The sequence below is a fragment of the Molossus molossus genome, unplaced genomic scaffold, assembly GCF_014108415.1.
Source record: "Molossus molossus isolate mMolMol1 unplaced genomic scaffold, mMolMol1.p scaffold_m16_p_8, whole genome shotgun sequence".
NCBI lineage: Eukaryota > Metazoa > Chordata > Mammalia > Chiroptera > Molossidae > Molossus > Molossus molossus.
In genome coordinates, this window is record NW_023425402.1 from 17,650,450 (window position 1) to 17,670,313 (window position 19,864).

Consider the following 19,864-nt stretch of genomic DNA (forward strand, 5'->3'; position numbering starts at 1 on the left):
CTGGAACACATTTTCCTGCATCTGTGGGCCTGAAGGGGGCCTGAACATCCACCTGCCGACAGCGCCCAGCAGTCCTGTCTTAGCTCGGGCTGACGTTTGTCAGTACAGGTCCCTTTGCCCCTTGGGTCTTTGCCTGTGCGGGGACTCCCTGCTCGTATGGGCCCCTGGAGTGTAGACTGCAGGTCCCTTACAGGGTGGGTGTGGACTGCCGCGTGCAGACCCGAGACCCACCTTTACACCTTCTGCGGTGACTGACTCCCAGACACAACCTTGAGCTTTGCAACCGTGAGTGATAACGCAGTGACCTTCCCCGGGAGCGGGAGGGCTGGCAAGGCTGTGAACAGCTCCGCTGCTAAAGTGTGCCCATTAAGTAATAAATCAGCCTCCTTTCTCTGTCGTGGCAACAAAACAAAACAAAACACACACACCAGAACAAGGACAAAAACAGCAAACCCAAACAACAGCAAAATTCTCTGGAGTCTTGGTAAATATTTCACAGTCATTTCTCATAAGGAACTCAAAGCGTTTTAGAACCAACCTGCAAAATCTCAAGCAAAAATCCAGTGTGGGTCAGTTTATTGGTTATAATGTACCTTGTTTATACCCAAACTAATAGAAGGCGACGTTTGTTGCAGCCGTTCTGTAGATGAATAAATCAAGAAAATGCTAACAGCAAAGATTTGGGTGTCTGATAACTGCTGTGTATGTGATGTGTGTGTGTGAGTGTGTGTGTGTGTATATGGGTGTATGTGTATATGGTGTGTGTGTGTGTGTGTGGTGTGGTGTGTGCATGTGGTGTGTAGTATGTGGTGTGGTGTGTATGTGGTGTGTGTGTGTGGTATGTTGTGTGGTGTGTGTGGTATGGTGTGTGTATGTGTATGTACTGTGTGTGTATGGTGTGTGTGGTGTGGTGTGGTGTGTGTGTGGTGTGTGTATGTGTATGTGTTGTGTGTGTGGTGTGGTATGTGTATGTGGTGTGTGGTATGTGATATGGTGTGTATGTGGTGTGTGTGTGGTGTGGTGTGCGTGTGCGGTGTGGTGTGGTGTGTGTGTGTGGTGTGGTGTGTGTGTGTGGTGTGATGTGTGCATGTGGTGTGTAGTATGTGGTGTGGTGTGTGTGTGTGGTGTGTGGTATGTTGTGTGGTGTGTGTGGTGTATGGTGTGTGTATGTGTATGTACTGTGTGTGTGTGGTGTGGTATGTGCATGTGGTGTGTATGTGGTGTGTGTGTGGTGTGGTGTGTGTGTGCGGTGTGGTGTGGTGTGTGTGTGTGGTGTGGTGTGTGTGTGGTGTGGTGTATGTGTGCGGTGTGGTGTGGTGTGTGTGTGTGTGGTGTGGTGTGTGTGTGCGGTGTGGTGTGGTGTGTGTGTGTGGTGTGGTGTGTGTGTCGGGGCTGTATGCAGGTACATGTGTGCTTTTATTACTATAATATGCTTAATCACCCATTACTAACTGCAGTTTAACCCAGGATCTCCAAATGCCATCCCCGTTTCTGGGCCAGACCAGAATTCACTTTGCAGCGCAGGTGAGTGTTAGATCCTCAGCTGTCAATAGAAAGCTGAGCCTTTATTTCTCAAATGCCATCACGGGTCTCTGGGATATTTTTAGATGAAATAATCATACATGTCTACTCATTTGCATCTGCCCAGAGCTGGTAGGTGACCTCCTTCTTGACCCCGGCACTCAGGACCATGTAGACTGAGGCAATGACAGGTTCCAGATCTCACTCTGGGCGGGGTTAGCACGCGCCTTCGCTCAGACCTCCCTCTGCCCTTTGTGCTGTAACAATGCACGGAAACCAGGCTCCTAGAGGAAATTCCCAGGGCCGGAGTTTGGACTAGGCAGTAGCTTTGCTATGCTGGGCAGGCTGCTGTGCACCTAAAAATAAACAGGCTGGTCTGCTTGGGTTTCTACGATTTTACCCTGCACAGTGGGTTACATTTCAAAGGGAGTTTAAAAAATAAAATGTTTTAGCAAGCCTAGGTAAACATGAAGAATAAAATATATCATAGTTTTGTTCCGATTTGACAAAATGTGCCATTTGCTGATACCCATTTCTCTGGAGGGGCTATGCTTCTTTTTTGCCTTAGGATTTCAAAACAAGGTTACAGAAAGCAAAGCGTGCTGAGATGCTGACCAAGCAACTGCAGAGAGAGGTGAGCGTTCAAAACCACGAGACCAGCCAGTTCTTCCCAGCGCAGGGAGGGTCAAGCACGCTGGGTCAGCCCCGAGGAGGGGCGAGTGCGTGGGTCCCGCCGTAACGAGTTCTCCCTTCCCCAAGTCTCCAGGTCCGCAGCTGGCAGAGAGGCTGTTGTCAACGTGGCTCATTTAGCAGAATAAGAAGGTGAGTGAACAGTGGCGGATGAACTTGACCCAGAGCCAGGAGGACAACTCAGACCCGCTCTCTTCTCTCCCCGAAAGGCAAACATCTCACTCACCGTCCCTGCAACGTAGAAGAGGGTTGGACCACATATTTCGCACTTTTTAAAATTCGATGTTTGCATGGCTGATAGGACAGAAATCGGGGGCATAGCTCTGAGTCCGGATGTTACTTGCCTGACCCTAGTTGGGCTGAAAATAGGCCAAATTGTGGCATTTTTCCATCAAATAGGAATGTGTTTGCGGCACCGCAAGTAACCCACAAGCTAGTTCAAGAGTAACCTAAGGAGAGTGGTTTAGAGTGAACTTCTGCTGCCTCGTTGTTCTCGGTTCTTCTTTGCTTTTTCCTGGAAGTGCAACCTAATTCTATTGTTGTTGTAAGACCCTAATTTTAAAAAGGTCAAAGCAGCCCTGTCCGGTTTGGCTCAGCGGTTAGAGCGTCGGCCTGTGGTCCAGAGAGACCCAGGTTCAGTTCCCGCTAAGGGCACGTACCTCGGTTGCAGTTTGTCCCCGGCCCTGGTTGGTCGTGCAGGTGGCAGCCACTCGATGTGTCCCTTTCACGTCAATGTTTCTCTCTCTCTCTTCCTCTCTCTCCCTCCCACTCTATCTGAACAAAAAAACAACAAAAAACAAAAAAACAAAAAAAAAAGAAGAAGAAGAAGAAGAAGAAAAGGTCAAAGCAGATAGGCAGAGCTTGTTAGCAAAAAGGCAGTTAATGGTCACTCTCGAGACTGATGTTTTTGTTTTTGGCTTTTTTGTTGTTGTTGTTTTTTGCAGACTTTCATTTGGTAGCTTGGATTGGGGGCCTGACATCACAAAACTCTCGGTGGCCTTGAGCGGGAAGGACCTTGAGGTCACCACCCGGACCCCACCCAGCGCGGCATCCCTTCGGGACACCCGGGCCATGCTCTTCCAGGGTGCTGGCTCACCGCCCAGGACAGGACGTTCGCCCGCCACAAGGCAGTGTGAGACAATTCTGATGGTGGGTAAATCCTTCCGCACATTGAGCTAAGACCTGTTACCCTATAATTTCCACTCATCGATCCTCTCTTGACCTCTTCGCCCACACAGAGCAATCTTTAAATATTTGAGGGCGGTCTTCACAAGCCACAAGACCGACTTCTTGCTTCAACTGTCCCCAGGTTCCTTCAACTATTCTGCAAATGACAATTTTCTCATTTCCCCCATCTTGGCCAGCCTCCTCTTTTAAGAGCTGATATATTTCTGGAGGCAACATATTAAATACTTTAGCTAATTAATCTTCTCCATAGCCTTGTCAGCTGAATATTTTCTGCATTTTCAGAAACAAAACTAAGACGTGGCAAGATACATTTACTTATTCAAAGAAGTGGCAGAGGGGGATTCAAAACCGGATCTGCCTCTTTCTAGCCCCCCACCAGTTTCTGAATGAAAAAGAAACGTTGACCCAGGCATAGCCGCGGTTGATCTCGGATCCATTCTGAGATCTGTGGCTGCTAGAAACCTCCACGCATGTTAACGTGCCTTTTATTGTTACAACGTGTGCTTACTAACAGAGATTACTGGGGTTTTACATTTTTATCAAGGTATAAATGACATATAACATTATATGAGTTTCAGGTGTTCAACGTAATGATTCGATATTTGTATATACTGAGAAGTGATCATCACAGTAACTCTAGGTACCATCCATTACCATACAAAATTACTTTTTTTTTTTTTCCCTTGTGTTGAGAACTTTTAGGCTTTACTTTCGGCAACTTTTAGCTATGCATTACAATATTATTGACCATAGACACTCTGTTGTGCATTATATTCCCGTAACTTATTTATTTATAATTGAAAGCTTGTACCTCTTGCCTCTTGACCACCTTCACCCATGTTGCCCAACCCCCCAACTCTCTCTCCTCTAACCACCACTGTTCTGTTCTCTGTGTCTATGTTTTGTTTTGGTTTTAGATTCCACAAATAAGTGAAATCATATAGTATTTATCTATCGCTGTCTGATTTATTTCACTTACCATAATTCCCTCAAGGTCCAACCATGTTCTCGCAAATGGCAAGGTTTCATTCTTTTTTATGGCTAAGTAATAGTCCATTGTATATATGTACCACAGCTCCTTTTTTTTTTTTGGTATGTGCCCCTAGCAGGAACCGAATCCAGGACTCTCTGGCCTGCAGGCCGATGCTCCAGCCACTGAACCAAACCAGCCAGGGCTGAATCACAGCTTCTTTATCTTTCATATCTTGACTATTGTAAATAATGCTGCAATGAACATAGGAGTGCATATATCTTTTCGAAGAAGTGTTTTCCTTTTCTTTGGATAAATACCTAGGAGCAGAATTGCCGGATCATAGGATAGTTTTATTTTTAGTTGTTTGAGGAAACTCCATACTGTTTTCCACATGGCTGCACCAACTTACATTCCCACCAATAGTGCATACGTTTTCCCTTTTTTCCACACCCTCACCAACACCTGATATTTCTTGCTTTTTGAGTGTTAGGAAGTGACCAGAAAAACAAACAAACAAACAAACAAACAAAAAAAACACCACTTGGCTGCTGACAGTCTACCATAGACAAGTGGTCATGCAGGAGGTAGAGCGCTCAAGAGATGCATGAGCCACAGGATGTAAGAAGGAATTCGGGAGGGCCAGGTGGCATCTGTTATGGAAACTCCAGGTGGCAGAGCAAGGCGGCAGCGCTTGGGGGGTGGGGGGGGGAGTGCTGCATGAGAATGCCTGACCATTGCTCTGGCCTGAGCCCGTGCTTGAGTCTACAGAACAGAGAGAAAAGAGTTGTTTTCCCCCAGCCGACCACGCACACCATGAGAACGCAAAGTTTGGGGACAAAGTCTGATTCTAGGTAAAATCTCGTCAAGCCACACATCTTCGGGTGGGAAAAGAAAAAGCCCCCTTGTAGTTGGAAAGAGTCCTTACAGTTCTGCCACAGTGGGTTGCAGGCTCTGTGTCTATAGGCTTCTAGATGTTCCCTGCATGACCTGGTAGAGCTACTTCCTTCCCTTCTCCTGGATGCTTTCCAAAAGCAGAGCTCACCTGAGGATGGCACTGCCTCCATCCTCAGCTGCCCCACTTCCAAGCAGCTCTACAGCCAGCAACGAATGCCAAGTGGGTTAAAGTAAGCTGCAGGGCACTGCTCCCTGGAAGCCACTGCCACACCACGCTTGAGGGAAGGTACCGAAGGACAACGCTAATGCCTGCGGCTGAGCACACGGGTGTAGCGTTCAAATAACTCCCTTAAGATCTCATTGCCAGTTTGACTCAGAAGACCATGGAACGATGCACGTCAAATAATCACGCAGCGTAAGAGGAGGCTCCCTGGGCATCGCCTTCTCTGCACTCGTGAAGGCAGAGGCTCCTCTTCCTTGTAGCTGTCTGATTGTTTAACTGGAGAAAAGCCCAGGTCAGAGAATGGATGTGGACTCACCCAAGTTCACGTGGTGAGTGAGATACAGGTGCATGACTAAGTCAGGGCCCCAGAGCAGAGCCCAGCTTGCTTGTACGGAATCACACTTCAAGCTCCTGAAGTGTACTTGGATGGGCCAGCACGTGTTAGAGATCAGACTTCTTTCAGTTTTCTTGAATGCTTTTTAGGGAGAAGCCTGGCAGAGGATGAGGAAAGGTGCATCCTCTCCATGGGGACTTGCATGGAGGCAGGATTCCCATCTGTATCACTTGCTATCGTGTCTGACGTGTAGCACAGAACCTGGCATGTGGAAGGCACTCAGTATATAGGTATTTGCTAAAGTGCATAAGTCGCAGTCAGGGCACATATAAGAATTGACCGATGAATGCATAAATAAGTGGAACCACAAATCAATCTCTCTCTTTCAGATCAACAAATTTTTAAAACTTCAAAATAAAATAATAAAGGCATAAGTTTCTGACTTGGAGGGATGGAGACTGAGGGGCACTGATGGAGAAACACATAATGGGAGAGGCTCTCCACAGAGACCTAAAGGAATCGATTCTAAAACGTAAGACACATGATAGGTACACAGCATTCTTGCTGGAAAAAACAAATCTAGCAACGTCTCATAGAGGAGAGAGTGGGAAAATGTTACAGGTATCGGCAATCTCCTTAGAAAGCTTCAAACTCTGGGTCTCCATCCGGTAATAAATTTTGATTCTTCAGACAATGGATCCATTCATTCGTTCATAAATTCGATAAACATGGATTGAGCAAAAGCTGTGCACCTGGCCTTGTTTCAAGTGCTATGGATTCGGAAATCAAAGACTGATAACTCCTTGGGGATGAAAATAAACACAGCAACCATTACTTAATGTGCTCGGGCTATGACAGAGCATTTCACGAAGTGCCATTAAATCACAGACCAGAGGGACACTTAGTATGAGGTGGGCTGGATGAGGGGAAGGAGAGGGCCAAGAGGGAGCTGGGGGGAGGGTGACTGGAAGCACCTGGACAGGGAGAACAGGGACATCGACACAGTAGGCACGGAGCTCTCGCGTCCAGAGGAAACGAAGGTGTTCAGTACAGCGGGGAACCCAGGCGGGGCGAGGGGAGGCTGGGCAGGGTGATAAGGAGCAGACCTTGAAGGTCCCTGCCTTAAGTTGGGGCTTCTCCAAGTTGAAGTGCAGGGACCTGGTTAATGGGCAGATTTGGGAAGTCTGAGGAGGGAGGGGAGAACCTGCCCCGCCAGCAGCTCCCAGGGAGCCTCATGCTACTGCCTCCGGACGACCCTCTAGGCAGCCGGCTGACGTGGTCAGAACTGCATTTTCCCAGGAACCCCTTTGTAGGAATGAAGGGAGACTGAGTTGAAGTTAAAAACCTCAGTGGCGAGAAATTTTGAACACCTGAGCTAAATAAGCTAGGGAAAAATAGTCTATGTTCAATAAGTAGGTATAAATTGGCTGATAGACTATGAAGTTGCTATAAAATATTTCTCCCAAAAGAAGATTGTGAGGACAAAAATTAAATACACAAACAACAAACCTAAGAGGCAAAAAAAAAGTATTTTTTTTTTCGGAGAAATATGTGATGTTATTTGAATGTCTTAACCCCACTCCAAGTCTCAGTCGACACATTATCTCGAACCCCAGTAGTGACACTACTGGCCCCAAAAAGCAACCACCTAAGGGGTGAGCATCATCCCTGTAGACAATTGTCACAACAGAGTCAATGAAATCATTCTTCTCAGATGTCACTTGATATATATTGTCATTACTTGCATTTAATTTCAGGAAATTTCAGGAGAAACAATTGTTTCATAGAAAATTCTGGAAAGTAACATGGAAGTCCGCCGGATCCTGAGCAAAGTGCTTGTTCATTTATTTATAACTCCTAGGTACCCTAAATTAGAAACACTCATTTCTATTCCTCTTAGAAAATCCTGTGTCCGTTCAAGTATACCTTTGACTGAAAGGAAAATCTCAGAAAAGAGTAAACACAAAATCAAGGGAGAGGTCTCCATTGTTGAAAAGAAAAGGCAGGTGATAAACTTTTTTTCCTTCTGTAGAAGCTCCCCAAAATGCCACTTCTAATGAGATTTGCCCTCCAAAGAGAATAGCAATCAGCTTCATGTCCTATGTACTGTGCTGGTTGGCATTTTATCCAAAGATGTACAAATTCACAAAGACCCAGATGTCACCTCCCCTCTCACTGCGTTGCTCACAGTCCTGTCAACAGTCCATCTCCACAAGACACGGGGCGAAGACACGTAGCCCACACGTGGACAGACCCAGCTACTTCAGAAGAGCTCAAGTCACAGTCCACGGGACAAAACACGAGCACGCAGGGACCTACCTTTCTCCTCTGTGCTGTGCAGGCTCCTGTCGGGGAGATCTTCCTAAGACCCTCCTAAGTGAGATGAAATTTAAGGGCCCCCCATTCAACCCCACAGCCACAGCAGGGGGGGTTCCACAGAACCAGACTGCAGTCCTCGGGGCTGCCTCAGACCTTAGGGAGCAGAGGTGAACTGACTGCCTTCTGCTCTCTGCTGCAGGAAGAAGCTGGGAGACACAGTGTGGCTGGAGGTGGGGGTGGAGGCTGGGGGAAGGGAAGTAATATGGGAACCGTAATAAATAAGAGATCCTCTCCACATGACTTCCGGTATTTGGTGCCTGTTGCCTCTCTCCAGGCTCCCTAGAGGAAATAAGAAATTTAAACTTGTCCTTTGGCCACTGAAAAAAGAGAATAAACATACTAAGAACCATGACAATGAGAATAAGCGGGGCAGCAGGCGGGGGACTGGCCGGCCAGCTAGCTTTACCTTTTACCAAGTGCTTTCTTCCTGAAGTTTCTCCAAGTGTTTAACTCTGCAAAAGTCAAGAACACCCTCATCTTCTCCCACTGAACTGCAGCATTGCCTGGCCACCGTCCAGCAGTCCTGCCACAGAGGTGCTGGGGACAGGCAAGGCAGAGGAGCTCCAAGAAGTCTGTTTGCCAACTTGGGGCAAGACCTTCTGGCTTCTGTCTTTGGAATCCATGAGGACATTCTGTGTCTGATCTCAGATCAGCTCAAGTCCTCGGGCCATGTTGCCCTCGGGTTTGAAGAATGACCTCAAGGCACCATCTATAGATTGCTGGAGCAGGACCCCCTACCTCATTGATTGGATTCAGTACAAGATGAAAAATACAAGGCCACTCATTCAGAAATTAAAAGATTTCAAGATGGTGACAGCAGAACATTAAATCAAGAGGGGGGGCCTTCTTCCTTCACTATGGGTTTGTATGTAGCTGTTCAGTTTATGCATCCACGAAGCCAGGGAAGGGAAGGGTGGAGCGACGGGCGTGTTAGTTTCAACCAGCCAAGTTATCAAGGGGCCTAGACTGTCGCCATTTGTTCTGCGGGGCGACCGTCAGCCCTGGCACAGCAGTGCCCCTGGAGCTGATCAAAGGGGGATGCTGGCTTGGGGGTGTGAGCAGGCACAGACCACAACCACTGATTCAAACTTACACGTGGTCTCCTTGAGATTTTCCGCTCACCTCCAGTTCACTCTCCTCCCCACAGTTAGGGCAACTGCTATCAAAGGCAGCCGGCATCATGATGCACACGCATGCTTCAGATCTTCCAGTGACGTAAGAGTAAAGGCCAAACACGTTGACGTGGCGTCCAGCCCCTTCAGGACCCGCCGCTGGCTTACCTGTCCCACCTTACCTCAAAGCTCACCTCCACCTGCTCACCCCCTATTACCCCCACCCCCGGTCTCACTCCTGGGAATCGCTCTGTGAACATTGCCGTCCCTCAACCCCCAAATCCTTTAAATCTCACATCCTCCAGAAAGTAGTTTTCAGATTCCTGGGCGCCTCTGGTGTGTCTCCTTAGCAAACCACGCTTATCTTCCTCTTCACACTCAGTAACTCAAAGCACTGGGACCCAGGCCACTGTCCTCGCCATCTGCGGGGCTCGAGACTCTGCAAAAGGTGTCTGTTGCAGCATGAGGTCCCCAGGTCTAGGACCCAGGAGGGTGTGATTTCTGTAAGGTCGGTGTTCATAGAGGAGCACTAATTACAGTTATCCCCTTCTTGATAAAGAACATATGACTCAGAGGAAAACATAAGATTATTGTTATGGCTTTACAGTTCAAACCCTGGCAGACAGAGTGAAGCAATTACACAGGCAATATTGCAAATGATTCTTATCTGTAGAAGTAGAAAATAATTTTCCTCATCATTGATTGCCACCCTGTCGAAATGATTGCCTCAAAGAGTACATGTTAGTGCTCCCCACGATATCAGGCTACAGATATTTACATATTAACAAATTCATTTCCGCATTCCTGATTGCCTATGTAAATGTCCACTCTTGAGATTTTCCTCTGAACTCATTTTAACATCTCACCATCCCATCATTAATTGATGAGTTAAATAAAATCTCCATCCCATGTTCATTTTATATTTGTACGAGGGTGATGATGTCACCTTTTTGGAAATGACTTTTAAACAGAAGTCAGATGAGAAGCAGTGACTACGGGAAGTTGTCATGGGAATTTTCAGGGGCAGAACTCTGTTTTCTTTAATATTTTGCTTCCTTTTGTAAGTTCCCCGAGTATGTAAAATAAAGACGGGAAATAAATGAAGCATGGTGATTGTCAAAGTAAATGGCAAAATTGCCTCCGCTGTCCAATCAGGAAGATACAAGTTTCAATTCGCAGAAGTGCAGGCCACGCCCACCGAGTGCAAAACCATAACTGGGCCCGGGCTACCAGGTGGGCAAAGTGCTGAGGCTCAGTCCCACGGAAACTAGTCCCTAAGAGGTGAGAAGAGCTCAAGAGGCAAAAGGTACATATTTCAGGGGTTCAATAGTTCTTTGAAACAGTGGTTTTGATCCTGGCAAGTGTGCCTCAGTGGATTGAGGGTCGTCCCATGGGCTGAGAGGTCCCAGTTCCATTCCCATCAGGGCACATGCCCGGGTCGCAGGCTTGATCCCCAGTAGGGGGCGTGCAGGAGGCAGCTGACTGATGTTTCTCTTTTACATCAATGTTCTTATCTTTCTCTCCCTTCCTCTCTCTCTAAAAAATCAATAAAAACATATTAAAAAAAAAAAAACAGTATTTTCAGGAATCCTAGCTGCACAGACAGCCATCTAGAAATATCTTACTATCAACCAACAGCAGCAAACCCTTCAACAAAGGGGACAGTGGCACTTTCTCAGGAAGTACCCAGATTATATCAATATATTTGTGTGGTTTGGTTTCTCTTTATTGTTGATATTTTTCTATTGTTAATGGGTGTGGCTTGTGATATATTTTTTAATATCAAGGACGTAAAATTATTTATCTTTAAGGAATGGTCTGGTCAACCAATCCAATCTGTTTTCTAAAGCTCTCAGTACCAGACAAGCAGGAAAACAAAGAGTCTTCTTTTGTTTTGTTTCTTTGCTTTCGAAATGAAACGTGTGATTCATTCCATTTGGAAGTGGGGAAAGTAACACACCTAACAGTTCCTTGTGGAAGTTTGGATGGACGATTTCTGATTTTGAGGAATTGTGAGAGGTAGAACGGTCATGGCAAGGAACAGACAGCTGTGACCTGTTGGATGCTGAGAGATCACTTCCCGCAGACATGCCGCACTTACCACGAGCGTGGAGCCCCTGTGCCGGCCCTGCACGGACAGAGCAGCAGCAACACCAGCTCTGCTCCACCTGCCTCGGAGGGAGGCTAGTCTTGCTCCACTGGCCATTTCTCTCTTTGCCCCTACCATCACCTTTGTCGCTAAAGACAGAGCACTAAACGGGGACTACTCAGGAGGTCTCAGACTTTCCTGTGTCACTGAGCTAGAAAAAGGAGATGTCCTCCATCATATCCAACCCGTCAAAGAGGGAGCGTGTGTGAGAAGCCAGGACTATTGCTCTTGGAGAGAAACATCATCTTAAGTAACCACTCTCATATGCTTCCTTGGAAAGTGAAGATGTTAGAAAAAAATTACAAAAGAGAGAAAGAGAGAGAGAGGGAGGGAAAGAGGGAGAGAGGTCCACGTTTTGGGGGAACTGGGAATTCTCACACACTGCTGAGTGATTTGGGGGGCCTTAGGAACTCTCACGCTGCTGAGCGAGTATTACTTGGTCCATCACTTTGAAGAGTAATTTGGCAGCAGCCAGAATAGTCAAAACCTGGTGACTGTATATAGTCTGTGGACATTCTTGTCTATATACAAGGAGAACTACAAGCATGTTCAATGGCATCACTTTCTTATTCATGAGAATCTGAAGAACAGAAAGATGCATTAGTAGGGAAATGAACAGAAAGTTTTAGTATTGTGACAGGAATAGTGGACTAGATCTATATGTATCAACATGGATGGACAATCTCTTTTAAGTGGAAAAAAGCCAGAGTGAGGAACACCAGTTGCAGAAAAATACATACACAATGATACATAATGAAAGCAATGCACAGGACAGTCCAGGAAAAGGAGGGTCTGGAATAGGACTAAGCAGGGAAAAAAAGAGAGTCCCTATTTTATTGCATGTTTGTGATATAAAAAAAAAAAAAAGAAAAGAAAAAGAAACAAAAATGGCAAAATATCAGTACTTTAATTTTGTATGGCATGTAATGCAAATACTTGCTTATCTCTATAGTTTGTCTTTTAAAAAGAGCAGCCACTACAATATTGTTTTAAAAGATAGAGACATTTTGAGTCATAGATTAAACACATTCTTTCCCATTCTCCACTTGCACCAGTGGTAGGAAAAAGGGTGTCAGGAAAAGAACTCTAAGGAAAATCATAATCATCTTCAATCCTTGATAAAATAGCAACACTGTCTTTGGCTCAGCCTCAGATTTGCTCACTTCCTCCATGCGAAGTAAACCTGTGTCCTCCTGCCCATTGGGGGCAGTATTTTCCACCACGTCCTGCACACGTATGGACCGCTCAGCATCCTCTGCCCCCCACACTCTTTCATACACTCACAAGAGACCCTGGAAAACTCTACTGCTTGTCCATAAACATCTCCCAAAGGCAACTTGCTTTAAAAATGTCTGTCTTCTCCGAAAGTTTGAAAAAATAAATTACTTTATTTAGATGATGTGAAGAGGAACTTGTTTTCAAAAATTAAACTTAGGCATCTGGGTATCAATCCTGTTTTGTTTGGCGGGTGGAGTTTTAACGACCAACGAGTCTAGGTTGAGAATACACTGAAGGAAATTTTTGTTTGTTTGCCTGTGTGTTTTTGTTACAGTAGAGATCAAGGAGGAAGCTATGGCTTTGAGAGAAATGTCCTGAATTTCTCTAACCTCTGGCTTTTCTAGCTCAGACTCACTCCCAACCTGGCCATTCAACGCCTCGGGTGGAAAAGGGAATTAACAGAGACCATCCGGCATCCACAACGCAAGCTTCCTCCCCTCTCAGGAGCCCCTGTCCCAGATCCCCTTCTATCTCCCTGGGTGTCCCATCCTGGTCCTCACACCTGCCCCCTAGGCACAAATCCTCCCTCTCCCTGTTACCGTCCCATTCCTCCCATACTTACCCATCACTCAGTTAATAGGTTAGTTTTCTTAAAGGACTGCTATGATTTTGATTCTCCCTTCTCAAAAATCCTTCCAGGACCCCTGTGCTGCAGACACACCCTGCCTACCAAGGGGCTCTACTCTTTGGGTTGTCATTCAAAGCCCTCCCAATCTGTACCCCGCTACCTTTCCAGGGCAACTCCGGCTCTTCTGCACTGAGCTCCGCCTCCAGACCCAAATGAGTCCCCTTCGCTCCCTCCAACTACCCTTGTCTTTTCCTTTCTGCAGAGAGCCAGGCTTCTAGCTGGAGTCATCCGTCAGAGTCCCCCACAGGCTCACGTGCCCAGCATGAAGCCTGTCTCTACCCAAACCTTCCTCTGACAAACGATGCCAGAACTGATCTCTCTTATCACTAAAATCCTAGATCACATATTGTCTGCATCACTTTGGCTGCTCTTTCATGTCTTATGTATTATCTACTTATATTTTCATAACCCAGCAGGCACATAATAATACAAATAATACCAAAAACTCACTGAGTGTTTACTCGATGCCAAGTCCTTGACATACTAACCTGTTTAGTTCTCCCAACAAACAATCCTATGGGACAGTTTTAGCCTTTTCTATGTGGCAGCAAAAGGAATGGCTGGCTTTCCGTCCCACGCATTGTGGGACACCCTTCAAAGCCCAGCCCTCCCACCCTTCAGTCCTCAGGGATCCTCAAAGAAGGTGATGTGGGGGAGATTTTTCTTTTTCTGGGTCATCATCCCTGGGTGCTGCCCTGGAACCAGCGTCGGTGGCTTCTACCAACTTACTTATCACTCTTGGCTCCTAAAGTCTGTCTGCCACCACTCCACAGCCAATGTGCTCGTGACACCTCCACCTACATCACATGCTTGGGCTCTGCTTTTCGCCAAAGCCAGACATCTCCCTGCATCCCCTCTTATCTCCCCCGCCCCGGGTCCCACCGTCTCAGTGCCGTGTAAACTTAATTCTTCGCACTGCATGATGCAGAAAATTCGTCTCTCTTCCTGTTTCCTACCCACTCATCCAAATGGCCAGGAGGTCTCAGCTTTCACCTCCAAAATGACCCACGTGGGATAGCTTTAAAATTGTATTTTCTTTATTCATTTTTAGAGAGAGAGAAAGGGAGAGGGAGAGAGAGATTGAAATGTTGATGAGAGAGAACATCGATTGGCCGCCTCCTGCATGTCCCCCACTGGGGATCGGGCCCACAACCTGGGCATGTGCCCTGACCGGGAATCGAACTGGCGACCTCTTGGTGCATGGGTCGGTGCTCAACCACTGAGCCACACTGGCCGGGCCCATGTAAGATATTTTTTAAATGAGCATCCATCTTTATGCCACTCCCTTTGAAGGCTACAGTACTTTCATCAGTTTAAATAGCAATATTTTCTTTTTCTATTTCCCTGGATGTCCCTTCCTGGCCCCCACACCTGCCCCCTGGGCACTTCCTCATCTGTGTGGGTCTTATCTTCCTGATATGTGCATGTTTAATTTTTCTACTCTATTCTAAGCATCTTGACTGGATTGTTTACAGTTCAACTTTGTATCTCTCTTTGTGCCACATACTTGCTAAACAAATAAATTAAGCCCTGGTCGGTTTTGTTCAGTGGTTAGAGCAACGGCCCAAGGTCTCGGGTTTGATTCCCAGTCAAGGGCACGTACCAGGGTTGCAGGTTCGATCTCCAGCCCCAGTTGGGGTGGTGCAGGAGGCAACCGATCGATGTGTCTCTCTCACATCGATGTTTCTCTCCCTCCCTCCCTTCCATTCTATTGAAAAACCAATGGAAAAATATCCTCGGGTGAGGATTAAGAAAAAATAATAATAATTAATTAATTAATAAGAACATGAGGAAGGCATGAGGATGGGTAAAGAGAAGGGAAGACTCATTTCTATGGAGGAGTGGGAAAGCTTAGGAGGTCTCTTTTTCATGGCGCAGACGGCCCAAAGCGGGGAAGCAGGAGATGCACAGAAGTGAAATCCGTCGAGGTCTTGCAAGCTCTGCATCAGTGTTCCCAAGGTGCCTGCCTCTTTATTTGGACCTAGATGACAAAAAGTATTCTGTAAATATTGACTTCTTAGGAAATGACCTGAGGTGTTCTCCCCGCACAATGAGAAATGTAGGAAAAATAAGCAGCCATGAGGTCTCCCTGGACTGAGCCCTCGGGCCAGGGCGTGGGCAGCGCCCGGCTGAAACCACATCCTCTGGTTTATCACTGTTCACTCCTAGGGGATGACGTCCTTTCTCTCTGTCCCCATAAACTGCCACTCCTTCCCGCAGAAGCAGTCCTTTTCCCAGCGATTAAGTCTTCAAATCAACTGGAATTTATCAAAACGTGTTTTTTATTCCTCATCGGCAGTCACAAAGACTGTTCCCATTTGACACGCTTTGCTCCTAATCCCGCCCGGCTACCTCAGGGACAGAATCCGCCCACGACGCCAAGATGTGACAGCTCCAGCCCGTGTCTCCGGCTGTGTTCCCAGCACTAGAGACCCAAGCAGCTCACAGTTTAAGCACTTCAGAATTTCATAACTATTTAAATTTAGAAACACTCAGAATGTTGACCTCATTGAGAGTTTAAACACAACTTTAATGTAGTTTGAAAAGAATTACTATCTACTATTATCTCAACCATCCACCCCATAATCCCGTAACTGATAGAAATAGGATGGAAATGAAGATCAGGTAATTTAGAAATCGCAAAAAGGCTCTATTCCAAAACATAGTCATTTATTGGGAATGCAGTATGTTTAAGAAAAACAAAATTTCTAAAATAATAACAAGAATTGCTATCATTTACTGAGTACTTATCACATGCCAGATACAATGCTAGGTTGAACCAGATTTCATTCCATTCTTTTTAAAAATTTTTATTGAGTTTATTGGGGTGACATTGATTAATAAAATTATATGGGTTTCAGGTGTACAATTCTATTACACGTCATCTGTATGTTGTATCATGTGTTCACCACCCCAAGTCAAGTCTCTTTCCATCAAATCTGATAACAACTCCGAAAGGTGGGTATGAGGACTTCCATCTTTCGTAAGAAATGAAAGCTCAGAGTGGTATGTACCTTTGTCATGGTCACTTAGCTGTGCTTTAGAAAGATAGTTACTTGTTGGCTCTCAGTGTGAACACCGAATGGGTGAATGAGGGGAACAGTGACTGCCTGTATGAGCCAGTGGCTTCTTAAAACCACCCACACTGCCTCTGCGATTCTCCCTGTGCAAAGAAAAATAAGCACAAAAAATAATTCCAACCTTAGTAATAATATTACGCATAAAATCAGTAGTATTGATCATTTTGAATAAAAAAGATTTTTGCATTAAAGTCTGATGTTTGAGAGGAACTAGTTTAAAGAAAGAGAGGGTATGAACATTTGGAGGAGATAATTCTAGTCACTTTGGAATTTTACCCAAAAACTTTGGGCGTCACTCCCTGAATACTAGTATTTCTCCTCACTTCTTTTACTTGTACCACCACAACAAATTTAATCGGTCATATGGAACAAAATGGCCTAAAGTAATTATTATTGCCCCTTTCTAGGTGTTCTCTTGACCTGTGAAGGTGGAATGATTAATAAAAGAAATACGCAATCTGTAAATTGCATATTTATTTCACAAAATTCTTTTTCTTGCCTTAATTTTAAGAAAATTACTAATTATGTTCTTGCAATGAAAATTTGTTCTGTTGATGTAATGTCAGCTTAGACAACCTTTCTTGAGCCATTGGAGTTTCTAGATAGTTTTATAAATTGATTCAAATTAGGAGACATTTTGCTCTGTAGTGGCAGCCAGAATTATCAATAAATGTCTTAAAGAAATATTTAAACTGAGAAATAAGCATGAACTTTACATATCTTGTTCAAATATTTTAATAATCACAATTAATCAATTAGAGTTATCATAGAAAATACTATAAGAAGTTTTCATCCTATCTATAAGTTATCATATATTGTGATTTTAACCATCACTAAAAGTGAAATTTAGATCCATATGATATTTTTCAATTTCCTTTATGTTTTCAAAGCTGAGATAGTATAAATAAAATTGAAAATAGCACTATGTTGCTGCATGTGTTCAAATTTCTCTCTCTTTTTTTTTATAATCCTCACTTGAGGATATTTTTTTATTTATCTTCAGTGGAGGGGGTGAGAAACAATGATGTGATTGATTGGTTGCCCCCTGCACAACCCCAACCAGGGCTGGGGACAGAACCGCCACAACTGAGGTATGTGCCCTTGACCAGAACCGAACCCCAAGACTCTTTGGTCTGCGGGCCGAGGTGTTAACCGTTGAGCCAAACCGGCCAGGGCTCAAATTTCTCTTTAATAGAGAATATACCGTGACTCATAATGATTGGAAAATCATCCTTACAGAAATTTATCTTGGAATTATTTGTAAGTGAATCTTCTTTATTCATGTACACATTTTTGTTTCCTTGTTCTAATTAATTTATATTTTGTTGGAATGTCACTTTGCTGTACGGGTCATGTGCAGTTTCTTTTGATTTATAAAGCATTTGTACCCATTTATAAGTGAAATGGCCAAACTCTGATCTTTTCTTTTTATATTTTGCCAGTTTATACCAAATAAATAATGTGCAGTTCAAAGAGCAAAATAACTTGGGTAGCTCATGTTCAGAATTAATTTCCCTGCAACACACCACAGTTTGCTGTATATTTAAAGCTCTTTTCTCATTTCACTTAACTCTCTGTACATCTGATATTGCTCCTAAATCTTACTGCTTCAAACAGCATCAGTCAACATTGCCGCGACGTGTCTGAGAATGATGGAAAGGCCACACTTGATATTGGTTTCTTCAGTTCTCCATCTTTTGATAAATACAGACAGTAACCTGTGTAATCTTTAAAGTGTTCCATAGAATGCCATTGTTATCCACAGGTTGACACCTGGGAACGAATTCAAACTGTGTTGAGCATTCTGGCTTACGTGTCTTTTCTTTACTGAGCACAATTCTCGACGAAATTTTAAGTCAATGCCTAAAATTGAAAGTTGCTCTTCGGTTTTTCATAAAAGTCAAAACTGTCACTCTTTGCAGAAGATGTTAAAAATAACAAAACATTTATGAATTCTGACTTGTTTCTTCATCTAGTAATTTTTAATAAATGGTATGATAAATGCAGGTTTACAAGGAGACATTTATCACTAGTATAATCAAGCTGACTCAAGATATGCATACTAAAAACCTTCATGTGTTAAATATTCTTATTTTGATACTCATGATTAAAAATCCCCTTTAAATTTTTCCATTCTAGATAGCGATCATTTGTTTCCTTCTTTTTTATCTGTGTTTTTTTATCTGTGTTTGGCCATTTTAACATCAATTTCAAAATCCTTTCTTCTTAACCTAGAAATTTTCCATTATTTTCTGTAAATATTGTCTGTTATTGCCACAAACAACATCATTATGCTCAGATAACTATTGGACACAGTATTATTCTTTTAGTAATATCACCCAATGCCCAGTGTTCTATTTCAGTGATTAAATGCTATCAATTGTTTTCCATGTACTCAGCCTTTTTTTTTGAGTTTTAATAACTGCTATTTATGATTTATTTCTTTGTGTGCATCATTTATGTTCTTCTTACTGAGAGCCTAGATATTTCCAGTCACAAATATCTTTATTAGCCAAAGCTGATCTTGAAAATAGATTGCAAAACATGAGCCAGCAGGTATCAAAACACTTTCTCTGAACTTATGTTATAAAAATCAGTTTGGCCCTGGCCGGTTTGGCTCAGTGGTTAGAGCGTCGGCGTGCGGTCTGGAGAGACCCGGGTTCGGTTCCCGCTAGGGGCACGTACTTCGGTTGCAGTTTGTCCCCGGCCCTGGTTGGTCGTGCGGGTGGCAGCCACTCGATGTGTTCCTTTCACATTGATGTTTCTCTCTCTCTCTCTCTCTTCCTCTCTCTCCCTCCCACTCTATCTGTACAAAAAATGGAAAAATGTCCTCGGGTGAGGATTAAAAAAAAAAAAAAAAAAAATCAGTTTGTAGTTAGAAGTCAAAGGTTTTATTTGTTTTTCTTTAAATACCCAGAAACTTTCATGCAAAGTTGGCTGCAAATAAAAGTTTAAAGGACATTTCTAATTGGATACATGAAGATCCAGCTTAAAGTTTAGATATACAAGTAAGCATATTTGCAAGATACAAGCCAAGCCATTTTATTATACCATTCAAATTATCAAGGACTAAGGCAAAAGTTGTAAGGTTTTTTTATTTTTTATTTTTATTATTGATATTAGAGAAAGAGAGGAAGGAAGAGGGAGAGAGAGATAGAAACATCCATGAGAGAGAACATCGATTGGACACCTTCTGCATGCCCCCCACTGGGGATCAGGCCCACAACCTGGGCATGTGTCCTGACCGGGAATTGAACTGGTGACCTCTTGATACATGGGTCAACACTCAACACTGAGCCACACTGGCCAGGAAAAAATTGTAAGTTTTTGCAGTGGTAGTTCTGCTTATTTACAAAGATCAGATGTTATTTTTAAAAATTATTTTGCCTCTGATGCTGAAATTCCAGCCTGTTTC

The 19,864-nt window shown here is 44.3% G+C and overlaps 1 protein-coding gene across 1 annotated transcript in view; it reads right to left on the reverse strand.

Moving 5' to 3' along the window:
- Nucleotides 1-8,184, reverse strand: part of ADGRF5 (adhesion G protein-coupled receptor F5) — a 108,052-nt gene extending 99,868 nt beyond the window's left edge. Inside the window, exon 1 of the mRNA XM_036249427.1 lies at nt 8,143-8,184. The gene's annotated coding sequence lies outside the window, so the exon portion shown is untranslated. The remainder of the gene's footprint in view (nt 1-8,142) is intronic.
- Between the last annotated feature and the right edge of the window lie 11,680 nt (nt 8,185-19,864).